The sequence below is a fragment of the Odontomachus brunneus genome, unplaced genomic scaffold (genome assembly GCF_010583005.1).
Source record: "Odontomachus brunneus isolate Ranch 3 - 2012 unplaced genomic scaffold, Obru_v1 Obru_scaffold_064, whole genome shotgun sequence".
In the NCBI taxonomy this organism is placed as follows: domain Eukaryota; kingdom Metazoa; phylum Arthropoda; class Insecta; order Hymenoptera; family Formicidae; genus Odontomachus; species Odontomachus brunneus.
In genome coordinates, this window is record NW_022639514.1 from 544,465 (window position 1) to 560,514 (window position 16,050).

At 39.4% G+C, this 16,050-nt stretch overlaps 1 protein-coding gene across 10 annotated transcripts in view; it reads left to right on the forward strand.

Moving 5' to 3' along the window:
* LOC116846461 (protein capicua homolog) overlaps positions 1-16,050 on the forward strand; it is a 121,598-nt gene that overhangs the window by 63,096 nt on the left and 42,452 nt on the right. Inside the window, exon 1 of one of the 10 annotated variants that reach the window (XM_032820277.1) lies at positions 29-2,445. The exons of 8 other annotated variants lie outside the window; for them this stretch is intronic. The gene's annotated coding sequence lies outside the window, so the exon portion shown is untranslated. Of the gene's footprint in view, positions 1-28; positions 2,446-2,499; positions 3,996-16,050 lie in introns of those variants that run through there. One more of the 10 variants, XM_032820279.1, reaches the window with a different exon arrangement.

Genomic DNA, 16,050 nt, shown 5'->3' on the forward strand with positions numbered 1-16,050 from the left:
GGAATATGTAAGAAGTGCAAATGAGAAATAAACATAGCGGACAACAGCAACGTTCTACATAAGCAAAATGGCTAAAATGAGATTCGACGTTACAAAGAATGAGGGACAATGTCAAAGGCGCTGATCCCTATTGTTGAAAATAATACGACAATGATAATAACGACGCGCAGAATTGAATTTGGTTTCTCACTCCGCTGACTACTCGCGAAACGACTCGAGACTCCGAAATAGCATATGACTTGGTCTACTCGTGTGATTCATAGTTCGGCGCGATCCAGCCAGCGGTTAGTTGCCGATGCGAAGCTATCAGTTGCATGTAATCAGTCCGCGGAGAGAGAGAGAGGGGGAGGAGGGAAAGAGAGAGAGACAGAGATAGAAAGAGAAAAAGAGACAGAGAGAAAGAAGATACGAGATTCATAATCGTCTCGCTAAAAATACATGCATAACGTAACACGAAGTCTGCAAGAACTTGTCTATTACATTTTATCTCTGCGAATACTATTTGCGATCATCTATTAGAAAGCGATTATTTATGCAATAGTAAGTCGAAAAAGGAATAAATTTTGTTACGTTTTCTTCAACTCTAAAAACTCCCATGCTTACCTAACTGAATCCATGCGTATAATATCGATAATTATATGTATTTTTTCTTTTTTTCTCTTTATAACAGCAAATTACGTGATAAACTTTTAGCTAACGAAAACGACACCATTGACACCAATTAAATTCACTTTTAATCAGTCGCGGTTCGAGAATTACTACACGTATCTCTACACAGCATACTTATTATTTCTGTTTGACATTAAGCGCAAATGCCGCAACGCGATATCAGCGGTCTAACCAGTTTTCCCAAGAACTCGAGGAATTTCATCCAATTCTGATCCGTCTCCTCTCGCGATCTTGCATTAATTCTCCTCAGTTTTCCACGAAGCGGGCAGCGCTGTTGTGCCTACGATCGCAATCTTATCTATATAAAAAGACGGAACAAAAGGAGAGAAACTAATTACGACGGGGGTGGCGACGCCTGCGGCACGTCCCTGACGCCGCAAGTCCGCGGTGACGACGGACGACTGTGCTGTACTGTATATTGTACTGTACTGTACTGTATTCTACTGTACTGTACTATGCTGTATTGCGCTGCGTTGTGCCGTGGTGTGCGTAGGTTTGCTGCTCCGGGTGCTCACATACGCAGACACATATAGACGTACGTATCTACGATGCCCCACACACACATATATATATATATATATATCGGCACTAGCCGTCGCTCGACGCAAGCATCGTCGTCTCGCGCGCACAAAGTGCATCCGTCTGTGAGCGTCGTGAGCGCGTCCCGATGAGAAACCGCGCGCGTATCCGAGCTACGCGGAGGCGGACGCATGCTTACGCACATACATACTGCGTGATGTAGATCTTACCATTCTCCCTATTACGAGTTGCGTGGTTTTCAATCTCACACGCAAAATCGAAAATCGCATAAGAACACCTCCAATTATCATGGTATGACGTACATGACGCGGTGTGTACGTGGATACGTATATACGCGGGGTGCTAGCAACTGTCAGTGACGTGCGAGCGTGTGCGAGTCGTCTCTTTTTCTCTCTCTGCGCTATGCGCGCGCGTGAGCATAAGTGAGTGAGCGAGCGCGCTCGTCGGTTCCTCGACTCGCTCGGCGGAATGGGTCGGCGGAACGTGTGCGTGCATGTTCGCGGAGATACGCGACGAAGAAGTAGAATCGTAGGAGAAGGTAGTGGTCGGTAAAAGGTGGAGGTGGAAGAGGAGAAGGAGAGACACAACGTTGTGGTCGTACAACAGTGGTAGTAGTGATAGCAATAGTAGTAGTGTGTAGTAGCCACCGCGTTGCGGACGGACGACGTGTTCCCTCTGTGTATTAATACGTACGCGTGTGTGCATGCGCGGACGCGCGCGCGTGGTAGGTTGGCTGGCTCGGTTATACGCGACTCGGCTGGTCGCGGGCGGTTCAGTTGAGCAACCGAGTCCGTACACGCGCGCAACGACGAACGGTGCGGTGCGGTGTACGGTGTGTAGTGTACGCGCGCGACCGAGAGAGCGAGGAAAGATTCATCGATAGTGAAGGCGGTGGGGGACAAAGGGAGGCACTGCGAAGCGGATCATCGCGACACGTCGAGACGCGGCGACGGCGATGTCAATAATTCGGTGCCGGCTCGCTGCTCGCTCGCGTTTCCGACCTGCGACGACGACGACGACGACGACATTGTCGTCGTCGTCGTCTTCTTCATTGTCGTCATTGTCTCGGCTATGCTGTTCTCCCGGTCGGTAAAGACCCGCGTACTGCAGCCGTGTCCGCCTCACTTCGTGACGCGACGTGACGCGCTTCACGTGTACGCGAAAGTGCATCGGAAAACAGAAAAAGACGACGAGTTGCCTCGCTACCACGCTGGAACACGACGCAGCACCGAGAGGGTAGGTAGCACCGTTCATGCACGGCACCCGGTAATTCGCGCGACCTCGCGTACACTTGAGTCTCTTACCTCCCCTGTAGTAGTGTGTATTACTATGTACGTTTATCGCGAGTGCAAGAGTGAAACCGGGCGAAGCCTTCTGCGAGCGGCGGGGTATCGGTGGAGTAGCGCGGCAGGAACTATGAAACGTGCAGCAGTGTGAATGCGTGTGCATCTGTGTGTATGCTGCTGTCGTTCTTTACGTGAGTGAGCTCTCCTCGGATGTGCAGTGGGCTCTGCGTTGGTGTCGCGTGTATGTGTGTGTATATACACGTGCGTGCGCGCTGCCTCCTACTGGCCTCCCCCGGCCTCGCGTGCGTACGTACGCTGTGTGTGTGTGTGTGTGTGCGCATGCAAACGAGCGAGCATGTGTCAGTGACTCCCGGTGTGCCCACACTGGGTGGGAAGCGAGCGTGCGGAGTAGTTTCGTCGCATGTTACGAACATCCACTACCTGTCCTAGGAGTCGTACTATACGACGCCTATATCGTCTCCCGTCTATTTATACGACGACCATACACGACTCGTACTCTTCCCTCCTTGCTGCCCCTTGCTCTTCCTTCGTCTTTCTTCCTCCACAGTCTTCCCCTTCCTCCCACCTTCTTTCTCGCTGCCCCTCCTTGGCATGCATTAATTCCTTCCCCACCACCACTACTACCACCACCACTACTACCACCACCACCACTACTACCACCACCACCCCACTACCACCACCACCACCACCACACCACTACCACCACCACACTATTACTATCATCACTACCACCAGCACCTTCGTTCCTCCGGTATATCGGTTCCTTTTTTCTTTTTCCCTCGCTCTCGTGTACTCTCCTCTTCTCTCGCTCTCTTTCACTTTACTCCTTCTTTCTCTCGCTCCTACACCTTTCCCCTCCACGCGCGAGTACGTCTTTCTCCTCCTCCGTGTCTCTTCCTTCGTCCCGTAACGACATCCACGAACATGAGCGAGTGAGTCGGTCCTCCTCGCTCTCTGCCGTACTCTTACGTACACGCGGAATGCGCCGCCAGGAATTCTCCCTCACAATGGATTTATTGTGTTAGTGAGAGCGGCGCGCGAGCGCGTACGGCGGTGGTGCGCGCGCGCGCGCGGTTCTCGGCACGCTGCGAGAGAGCGAGAGCGAGAGCGGGCGGACGGACGGACGGACGGACGGACGCACCGAGGAGCGAGCGAGCGAACGAGTAAGTGAGTGAGCGAGCGAACGACCGGACGGCTCGAAGGAAGGAACGTATGCGCGCGGGACTTGACTCCGAGAGAGCGCCGAGCGATCGCCGAGTCGAGTCAAGATGGAGCTGCTAGACGCGCCGGGACTGCATGAATTCCACGGTTCCGACACGTTCCTCCGCCTCCTGGCCGGCGACCGTCTTCCGAGTGCTCTCGTCACATAAAAATCCGGAACCGCCGCGTACGCCGACGAGAGGAGAGGAGAGGAGCGGATACCTCTTCCGAGCCTTCACACGGACTGCCGACGTTCCTGCGCCGTAAGAAGTTCGGACGGTAACAATCGCCTCTCGATCTCGACGGCCTTTCGCTATCTTTACGCCGAATCCCGACAGTGCCGTAGCAGTGTACCGCCGCTCCGTCTTTGCGTCTCTTCCGTCGAAGAGAATGGTCGCGTTGCAGTGCGGTCTCGGCCAACAGTGCTCACATCATCCCTTTTTCCCTTCTCTCTTTCTCTCTTGTAACAACGGTGTTTTTTGGTGTCGTGCTCACAGTTCGTTGCCGTTCGAATCCGCTCGCGTTTCTACTCATCGTGTTTCGGTTCCTCGTGTTGTGTGTTTCGCTGAACGTTCTCTGTGGCGCGATGGTATCGCATGATAATCGCGATTGCATATAGCGCGTGCAATGTACCTCTTTCTTTTCTTTCACTCCTCCCCGTCTTTCTATTTCTCTCTCTCTCTCTCTCTCTTTCTCCTTTACCACCTTCGTAACGAGATTACGTCGGTTCTCCACAATGTATTCTCGCGGCTCGACGCACACAGCAGTGGTGGTTCGCCCCAGTGACTACGATTGCACTCTGTCTCTTTCTTGCACGGGCGCGCATGTGTATACGTGTGTGTGTGTGTGTATGCGTGCGTATATGTTTGTGCAATAATGCCTTTGCGCGGCGCGATTGATCACGCTGCGGCGAAACTACCGCCGTCGCCGTCTGAATGGAAAGTGCACTCTTGGTACACGGGACGCGATTGAGCGACGAGATGGTGATGCTCGTCGCGTCGCCACGCCGCACCAGCTGTGGGCGGATTTACCGGTCCGGGACTCAGTCGACTCTCGTTCTATGATCCTTGATGTTGCCCAGATGCGTGAGTCTCCATGTCGCTTTATCTCGTAACAACTTTCGACCTCAAACCTAGATTATATATCTATTTAAAATTCGTCCCGGTAATTGTCGACTTACGTGTGAGATACGGCGACGGTGAGAAAAGGAGAGAAAGAGAGCGAGAAAGGCAACTGCGTCGCTGGTGCGACTACGCGCTGTTCGACACACGATTACACGTATTGTGGTAGTGCTCTCGAACGAAAATGCATCAAAAAAGGACGTTGTGTTACAATGCACGTAAAATCTTACGATACGCAAAGAGCGCACGATCGTACAGTTTCAGTCGTTCGTGTGTTAATGGTATAATCTCAGTTTAATGATTCTCTCTATCACTACTACTATTACTATTAATACTAATCTGCTACTACTATTACTACTACTATTACTACTACTACTCCCAGACAGATTTTCATGATTACCACGACGTGAGACAATCAATGGCAAAAACTTTACAATCTTCTTTCAATACCTTTATGAAGCAAATGTGTATTCTGTGCTGCATTAATCATTATTAAATCACACAATAATATAAATTTTTTTACTATATTGATGCAACGACGGATTTACTAAAAGTTATACTTAAATATTTATATTGTATTTATATTGTCTGTTTTGAGTAAATTTTAATCATTCTTTTCATATTTTTTCGTTTCATTGTCCCATGTAGTAAATATGAGTGGTGAATATATCATTCATGAGGGATGCACACTTTGCAAATTGATTAGTGAAATTACTAATTACCAATTTACGTGAATCTACCTTTTATTTATCTAGGTTGCTATTCTGTACGTGTGTTTTGACGTCAGTGCGATATACTAACAACGTCATGATTATGAATAATTTTAGATAGTAAGCAATGAAAAATAGTAATTTTCGTAAAAAATTAAATAAAAAAAATGAAGACATTAAATTACGTCCAAAAATTACACAAATATTGGAAATGTTTCTTTTGTAACTTCTTCCTTGACTGATGTGCATCACTTTATGGAATTGTCTTTCAAAAATGTGTCGTGTTATCATTACGTACAAGAGGTCTCGTGAAAAATATCGTTCATAAATGACGAGCATCGTTAACCGTTGCTATTGGTAACAAATTACCAATGTTATTGATAATAACAAGAAGTTGCAAAAGGCTAGTTTATTTGAAATACTTCTTTACGTATTAAACGCGTAATTTAATGTCTTTATATTTTAACTTTATCTTAATCAGTTTTGCATAAAAAATTTTTCGGCCATTTTTCGTAGTTAATAAAATTATTCGTAATTATGACAGACGCTAACGACAGATGTCGTTAGGATGCCGTGTTATCAGAAAGTATGTACAGAATTGAAAGAGAGAAGAAAGAGCAGCCGCGGACTGCTGTTGCTACTGCTATCCCGACTGTCATTATTTTCGATATGACTCAACTACCATTTCTACGAAATGACGCCGTCCAAGTCACGATTAAAAGTCACTTAACGCCGACGAAATGAACGAGCGAGCGTCCCTGTTCGCCGTCTCGTTGACGATGCGTTCGATCGTGCCGCGCATCGGGAAAACGTCGGGCTCGCGAAAATATGCCGGGATCATATATGCATATATTCGCGTTCCCGTTCAAGCCGTGCCACTTCGATAGCCGAATCCGCGGGTGTATTTTCGTCCGAGCGGCCAACGAAAAGTTCAAAGTTGAATCACTCGCGATCGACGATAAGATTATGACGTAGCGCGTGTGCATGTCTGATCGCGCACCACCTCTCTTCCGTAACCTCGTTCTTCTTCTTTTTCCTCTTCCTCCTCCTCACGTCTCCTTCACCTCCTCCATCTCCTCCTTCTCCTATCCCTCGTTTTCTTCGTTCTCGGGCGCGCATAGCCGAGTGGCGCGATCTCCGAATATTCACAGTTGGGTTCGTTGATCGGTCCAAGATACGAATGTCAAATATGGCTTCTCTATCGGGTTACCATGATACTGTAAACTCTGTCTCATTCTTTTTGGAAAATACGAGTAGACCTTGTGCTTATTGTAACGGCGAGATTTAAATCCAGAGAGATGAGCACATCGAGTCGAGTCTTTTTCTTATATTTTTAGTGCATGGCAAGATAAAATTATCGGACATATGTACCTAATTCAGAATATTCTTATTGTTTTTGTTTTCGGATATAAACATGCAAACTTTTAACATAGAATATATACAAGGTACTTAACGATACATATAAAACTCTCGTGTAGATTAGATCAAACTGAACAAAAGTTTTCTCTACCATTTTGCAAATAATCACGTAAAGTTTTGAATTATTAATTAAAGAAGATTGGTGAATGTGTGATCAAGCGCTGTGCGGTAAATGAGCTGTGATGGCGACGCCTGCTGTCGTGTGCTTATAAATTAGGTTAGACTGAACAAAAAAGTCTATCATTTTGCAAATAACCTCATAGATTTTTGAAGTATTAACTAAAGAGTTAATAGCAAGAGAAAACAGCTCGACCGACAATTAAGAAATATGTATTGGTTAACAAGGAGGAAATTCAAACTATTGACTGACAGTAAAATAGCAATTTATAAAACAATCCTGAAACCGTGGTATAGATCTATAATATCCGGTTGTTCAATACAGCCAGCTATAGTAATATCGAAATCTTGGAACGATTTCAAAGAAAACTGTTTGACACATACCGCATTACACAACTAACAAATAAATACTTAACAATTTAAAAATTAATACTGTAAAAAAATGATTAACACGTAATAGCGAAAGATACTAAACATGATACAATCGTATTTACGTCTAAACTATTAGTCAGCGACAATATTGAATTCGAGAGACTCAAAAAATAGAATATTTTAACACTATCTGCTAAATTATAAGATTCATCAAATTCTGACATCAATCATAGGATATTAATTAATAGGTTAAATTATCCTTAAATTTACTTAAAGTTACTTATTATAATTAAACAGATTGTGTGTGTAACGTTGCAGAGAGAACATAATAAAAAAAAAGGACCAAAGAAGGTTCGAAAACGGTTGCGCGCACACTTATTAGTCAGTCTTCTTTAATCAGATACTCTGTATATATATGTGTTTTATATTGAAAGTTAAAGCTCAGAGTTCATCTTTAGACATTCTTATCACTCCGATCTTTGAATATGAATATTTAAACTATCAACATTTATTCTTTGTTGAAAATTTAAATACTCGTATTGAGAGCAATAAGAATACTTCGGGATATAATTGTGTTGTCCAGTTGTTAGTAATTTTATCTTAAAAAGTAGATGCTGCGATGAGTGAGGTTTCGAATGAATCCTTCGCATCGCGAATGAAGGAGAGAAACGCACGAACGCGATCGCGCTACGCTTGGCTCACGTGTAGACATTTATCAGCCGTTGCGTCGATTACAGATTTACGACCAAACCTGCGTTATCAGTCTCGATTTTTTAAACAGCCAAGCGACGTTGTTGTGTAATCCGTGATTCGATCGCGATCTGGGGCTCTCTGAGACATCGCGCGCGAGCGAGCGAGCGAGCGAGCGAGAGAGAGAGAAAGAAAGAGAAGTGGAATATCACTCGAAATGCACATCTCGTAATCCGCGAGTCTCGCGAGACAAAAAGACGCGAAACGAGAGATAGCTAGTTATCAATATCAAAGAGAAAACAAGATCGCTCATCCAACCAGCCAAATCTCTTCTTCGTGTATTCAAGTTTCTTTCCAAATTCGGGGGACTATTTCGTACGGTGTCTGCATCCGATAAAACGGAAATAAGCGCGAAGGAGAGAGAGTTGACAGCAGCGCGATGGTCGGCCGAAATCAGTGAGTGGTGATTGTGCACGATAAAAGGGGGACTTCATGTAAAGTTTGTATGTGAAGTTTTGTATACGATCTCTCAAGCTCCAGTTCGGAGCGCGCGCGCGCGTACTTTATATTTGTTGTGTTATCGCGACGGCTTTGATCGTCATCTAAAATATCTTCTTTTTCGTGCCCGGATGTACTTTGACACTATATTTATGCCGGAGAGGGGAGAAAGAAAGAGAGAGAGAGCACAAAAACCTCCTCTCTCTTCAGCACCATCAACTGCCACGCGCGTTCGTTTCCATGCGGAACGGAACGCGGTTTATGAAGGTTCACGTGCACGATAATCGTTATCGGTGCGTCGCGCTCTATTATCAGCAGTTGGTAAACGTATCAAGCGCATGTGTCATCCCTTCCGGGCTTCCAGTAAGATTCTGAGTATCTCTGATCGATTGACTTTATTCAATCGGATCTATGTATGTGTGTACACGCACGATGTAATTCATAATTGCTAAGAAGCCGAAGATTTCACCACGTTTCTGTGGCTCTCGTATTCTTTTTTTTATGTGCTGACCGTTAAAGAGGTTTTGTTTATCTAAATAAAAATGCTTAAAATTCTACAAAAATTTAATGTAACATTTATCGTAATAAAACACATTCGTTAAAGTTTCATATGATTTATCTGCATTCTTCATGAGAATTTTATTAAATATCGCAATTTTCGCACAAGTAATCTTATGTGGCTGAAGCAACATAGATGATCGTTCTGGTGTAATTTCGTAAAAAATGACACCATCCAAACAAGAAAGACTTACCGTTATAAATACTATGTTAAGAAATGCGTTATTTTCTGTCGTCCGAGATTTCTTTCAGTGCATAAATATATATAAAAATATTACTTATTATTAACCATATCAATGAGATAAAGAGTATCGAAGTGGCTCGGTATGCTTGTCTTATGTAACCGTGTACAACCGATCAGTAATATGAAAAACGATCGAGTGACGTAAGCCACGAGGTGTTTCGGCAAACGTAAAAAAAAAGGAAAAAAAGAGGAGCCTCGCGTTTTTTAGTATACTTATTCAGCATACACTTGCGCGCACTCTGTTTCGCAATTAATTAACCTTCGAATTTGCTTGGCGCAAGTGGTGAACAAAATCAAAATCGCAACTCGTTTCCGAATTCCCAGTCCTTCAACGTGTTCGCGTTATGCAACGAAAAATGCATTCAATCTGTGATCGATGAACAAACAGCTCGTTTCTTCCTTCTCTTTTACCTTTTTTCTCGAGTGAACAAATATAAACCCATTCCATCTTGCCGTTGAAGAAATTCTTAGTACTACTCTCTAGTCAATCAGTATTTTATTAATGAAGTCATTTAAAATGACTAAAAGAATAAATTCGCAATATTAATGAGATAAAATTCACACATGTCATAATATGTAATTTTTTACTTTAACAGTTACCAAATATTTTAAAAATGACATAATAAAATTATAAAACACTAATTGGATGTAAATGCCAATTGCAAGAAGAAAAATATGAAAATAAAATTTACTCGTTATGTTAGCATCTGATAAATGACCAATTTTATTTAACTAGCATTTTTTGGAAATGCATAAATATAATGTAAAAGCGAATAATGAATATAACAATAAATATGGAAATTACATTATGAAGTTATTTCGGATTTACTCATCGTGTATGTGACGTTGCCGCGTTTCCATTCGTGTATTGTCAATTTCATAAATATTCTCATCTAAAGATCGAAATTTCTTTTTAATTTGTTGGTAAATTCATAATACTTCACTAAAACTTAAATATTACTTTGTTATTAATAATACTTAAATATTAATTTTATTATTGCGACAGTTTTTCAACTTTCTGCTTTATACACAAATATTAAATTAGAGGAAATGTGTTACGTCATAAAGGTCTTATATATATATTTGTGATATAAATTTATAATTAAATATCTCAGAAACAATACTGCAAAGATTATTGAAATTTCTGTTACGTATTGTTGGTTCGATTAACTTTTACAGCATATTATAGGTTTATCTCTGTCTTACCTGGTCAAATGACAGGACCTCCTTAAGTGCAAAAGAATCATTAGAACCGCGAGCAAACTTGTTCGATCTGCCAGATGAGCGCACTTACGAATTTATTTCTTCCGCGATTTTCTATTGCTTGTAAGATTTTCGCGGGATTTCTTGTTGGCTAGTACGGAGGGAGCGACCTTGCCCGCGCGTGACACTGTTCCTGTTTCATCGTCTAACTTCACGACTTCCGATGACATCGTGATAAATATTGACACCGCGTACACGGCTCTCTCTCTTTCTCTTTCCTTCTTCCATCCTGCTGCGATTGACGTGCACGTGCGCGCGGCCCAGTGCATACAGCGCACGTTGCACATGCTCGCTCATTGACCGCGATGCTGCGTGCGCGATGCCGCGCTCCTCGCGGATTTGTGTGTACGCGTTGCGACACACGTGGGTCCAGCAAGTATCGTGCGTAAATCCGCGCGCGCGGTTGTCCGTGGCGAGAGCGCGTGAAAGCAGCCGAGTAAGCGATTCATTGGCAGAATAGAATGATCGCGGATCAATCGACTTCGACGGCGAAGCCGTTCAAATCGTACTTTACTTCGATTTTATATCGAGTTGTTCGAAAAGTTCGTAGGGATTTTGACAAAAAACTTGGAGCCGATATCCCCATTAGGGGTATATAACTTTATTTTTTTAAGTACAAAATTAATCTAAATTCAGGATGTACTAACCAGACTGTGTGAGAAATAAACGAATCAATAATTTTGGTAAGCAAATAAATTCGGTCACATACACTGAGAGAAAAATTATATTAAAATCAACAAATATTTCTTTGATGGGTGTCATTTACATATTTACTTATAAATCTACATTCTTTTTATTTAAATCAAATATTGTTTACCTGATTTAAATAAACAATATTTGTTTTAAATAAAGAGAATGTAGATTTAAGTAAATGTGTTAATAACGCCTATCAGAGAAATATTTGTTGATTTTAATATAATTTTTCTCTCAGTGTATGCGTTCTGGTTAAAACTACACAGAAAAAAATATCGTTCTGTTGTCAAGAAAAGCACGATTACTCAGTTTACTTCCTTCTTTGAAGTAAAGATTATCTTCAGCAACGAACACGCATTCTAGATAATAATCTTTAGATATACTCATCATAAATTTTAGAAGAGCTTACTATCATGTACTATCAAAACTATCACTATCAAAACAAGAATTTATTCTTTTTACGAGAATATCATAAAACTCTGATTTTATGTAAACTGTATTAAGCAAACCGAATATTTGTTTTAATTGAATATTATTGATTAAAGTGTTAAACTTACTAGGATTCAGGATGTATCTTGAATAAATTTGATGCTCGTGATGAACTTATGATAGATTTGTGGATATGTAAATTTTGAAAATATTTGAAACGAGTAATATCTACTCGAATACGATATACATTGTTCTGTATGCATAAAACAAGTTCGATTGCAACATAAAAATTATACTTGCATTTTTTTAGAAATTTTATAAATTTTATTCTTTAATTGAAAGTTGTTTCTTAATGTGTATGCTTATTTTGTTGAAAGTTTGCCATTTAATTGATTCCATTTTACATTTGATGAATACATCTTTATCCTGGTAAGAATTTAAATTCAGCATAGAAAAAAAGAATCTTATTTGGAAAATATCTTTATTGTTGACATTTTAAAAATAAGATTAATGTTAAAATGAGATTATATTGCGTTGAACGAAAATAAAATAGTCTTAAATCAAGACAAATATAGTAAAATTAACACAATAATTTTCTTATAAAATATTACAATATTAATATTCTTGATTATATATTATTAGTCTACAATCAAGACGAATATAATCAAATTAACATTAATCATTTTTTTCATATATAAGCAGTGATATTAATATTGTTTAAATATGAAAAAATGATTGTATTACTATATTTGTCTCGATCGAAGACTAATTTATCTTCGTTCAACGCCATATAATCTCACTTTAACATTAATCTTATTCTTAACATGTCAACAATAAAGATATTCTCAAAACAAAAATATTCTTTTTTTCTGTAGAATCCGCCGGATCTCGAGAATCGACTGTGCTTCTCCATTTTATGATAGGTTTAGTATATATTGTCAACCTGTGCTATCAGAAATTGAATACCAGAATATGTGATCGTAATAACCAGAAATTCTGTTTAGTCCAACCAGCTGTCGTTTAACTAAACATATCACGTTAACTCAATTATGCTTGTTTGTGTGCAGTCAAAATATAACCAAACACTTGCATATTATTACTACATACGCAATAATCAAACTTTGATCGGTACAACTAAATGTTCTGGTTACATATCAGAATATCTCGTAATAACCAGAAAGTTTGTTTATTTTCATCAGCAGAACTTGCTTAACCAAACATGTCACGTTAATTCAACCAGGCTCTTTGTCCCGTATAAAGTAAGAGAATGTGGCCTATATAAAAACAGATCATAGGTCTTAATGCGAATAATATAAATGGGAAGATAATAATGTTTGACACTGCGATGACGCACAAGTTAAATATTATTCCGTACATTGAGAAAAAATTTAAAAATTTAATAATATTTATTAGATGGATACCATTTACTTAAAAAATTAAAATTCTCTTTATTTAAACCGTGTCTTGTTCACTCGGTTTAAAAGAAGAGAATTTTGATTTAAGTAAATATGTTAATGGTACTCATCTAATAAATATTTATTTATTTTTAAATATTTTTTTCTCAGTGTACGCATGCAACATATGCGGTGAATCAACCTTTTACATCAAATCCCAATTATTAATATTCCTCTATCGCACCATAATCATTTATTTATTCACTTGATCTTATATCTCTCTTTAATATTACTTTATTTTTTGTTTCTTTTTTTTCGATAATCTTCCGCCATCAAAAAAACGATCAATACATTATTGAATGAAATTATGCTCAACAAAGTATATCGATCTTGAAACATTCACGAAAATCCCTGATCGAATATTCTCGTATATCTGAAATTCCAATTTTACATTTCGTTATTAGTTTGGCGACAGTTTCTCGTTTAACACGCCAATGAATTTTGAATCGCGCGATAGCGAGTGAACTAATTGATAAATACTGCAATATAATGTATAATGTAGTAATACACCAAGGAGATAGATAAATGCCACTACATTGCCAAGTGATAACGCATCGGAGCATAGATGTGACGAAAAGAGCTCGAAGCGATTAAAGCTTTCGTATGTCTTTTTTCTTTACATTTTATCGTATAATGTTTACGACGTTCGTTGTCGTAAAAATTCTCGTGTATTCTTAGAGTGTTGGATAGCGGAGAAACTTTTCCGCCGTATCGCGCGCTTTTCGCACCGAATGATGCGAGAGTTATTCTTCGGTGCATCCACCGATTGCGCAAGCGTGTGAACTTTATTTCTTCATAGCGCGTTATTATCCTGGGCGCTAAACTGTCTATCCAGTGTGCACGTTTCATTGTTTTGAAATAAGTTACACGCGATCTCTCGCCCGCGTATTCGCTATATTGTACAAATATATATACAGGATATGTCCCAGACTCTCCTTCTCACATTAAATAGAAATGTTGAGAATAGAACAGGTTGAGGTGAACATAAAGGTCCTATACCGTTTTGTGATATTCGCAATAATAGTAGAGATATTAATTAAAGAAGATTGGTGAATGATCACGCGCGATATGGTAGATGAGCTGCAGTGACGCCGTCTGCCGTTGTATGTTTATACATAAAGTCAAACTGAACAGAAAAGTCCTCTACCATTTTGCAAATGACCACATAGATTTTTAGATACTAAAGAAAATTGTTATATATATAATTGTGTACTATAATGCACAAATTTTCTTTAATTAATATCTAAAAATCTATGTAGTCATTTACAAAATGATAAAGGACTTTTTTGTTCAGTTTGACTTAATATATAAATATACAACAGCAGACGCCACTGCAGCTCATCTACCATATCGCGCGTGATTATTCACCTTTTTTTTTAATTAATATCTCGACTATTATTGCGAATATTGCAAAACGGTATAGGACTTTTGTGTTCACCTCAACCCGTTCTATGTAAGAAGGAGAGTGTGAGACACCTTGTATATGTATGTGTGTGTGTGTGCGATGGATGCATGATCTCCTATGCAACACGATAAACTATGGTTTATTGTTCCACAAAGATTAGGATATCCCACTGTTGTTTGTCCTTGAAAAAGAACGGTCTTACGATAAATCGACGATTTTTAATCGTGTAATACCGTGAAAAAATTCTTCCCCGTTCCATTACCGATTCGCTCTTCGCGGCTTCAACGAAGATATATATATGTGTGTGTTGAGATAATCGTAGATAAGTAAATGGCAAAAAATATCTTTTCGTAAAAAAAAAATCTTTATTTGGTGAGAGTACTGGTAGTCAGCAACACCTGTTCTTAAGACTCCTGGTTCCTCACCGCGGAACTCTCTATTGATGACGTCAGAAGCGAGAAAATACACACTCAGAATTCTTGCAAAAATACGTTGCATTAAAAAGATCCATAAAATAGCATTTACGATCGATTAAGCAGATTTCTAAATTAGTCCAAATACTTTTCTTTTGCTATGACAATCAGTAGATTATCATAAAGTTAACATGCAACTTAACTTTTTGGTGTATCTTTTCTCATGATTTTATCACGTTAATTTTGCAGTTACTAATTGATTGTTAAAACAAATGAAAAGTGATCGGCCTATTTTTTAGAGATCTGCACGATTAATCGCAAGTATTATATTGTGAACATGTCTTGTTTCAACGTATTTCGCAAGAATTTTGAATTTGTGTTTTTTCGTTCCTGACATTATAATCAAGATGACTGCGGTGAGAAAACAGGAGTATGATATGATTAGTTTTCACATACTGGAAGCCTTAGAAATGTAGTGATAATTGACATCATTATCTGACATATTGAGGTCATTTTCGTCTTTATTCATTTAAATTCCATAAAGATGTTATTAAAAATTTATGAAAAGTTATGAATATATATACTTTTAAGTCTGTGTAAAATAAGAAATGTAAAGAATTATATAAAGAAATGACCGCAAATTTTTATTTAAATATTTCATTTTATTGTAGATATAAGAGAGGACGCGATAAAAAACATGAGTTTACATGTAAAAATGTATAACTTTACTGAAAATAAATTTAAGAAATTAATACTCAAGTTGACACTTGATTCTTTAAGAAAAAAAAAACTATATATTTTAATTCGTCAAAGAAGTATAATTATTTACGAAATAATTTATAAAAATATATATTTTATAAGAATATATATATATATATTTATATATATATATATATATATATATATTAATATATATATATATATATATATATATATATATATATATAT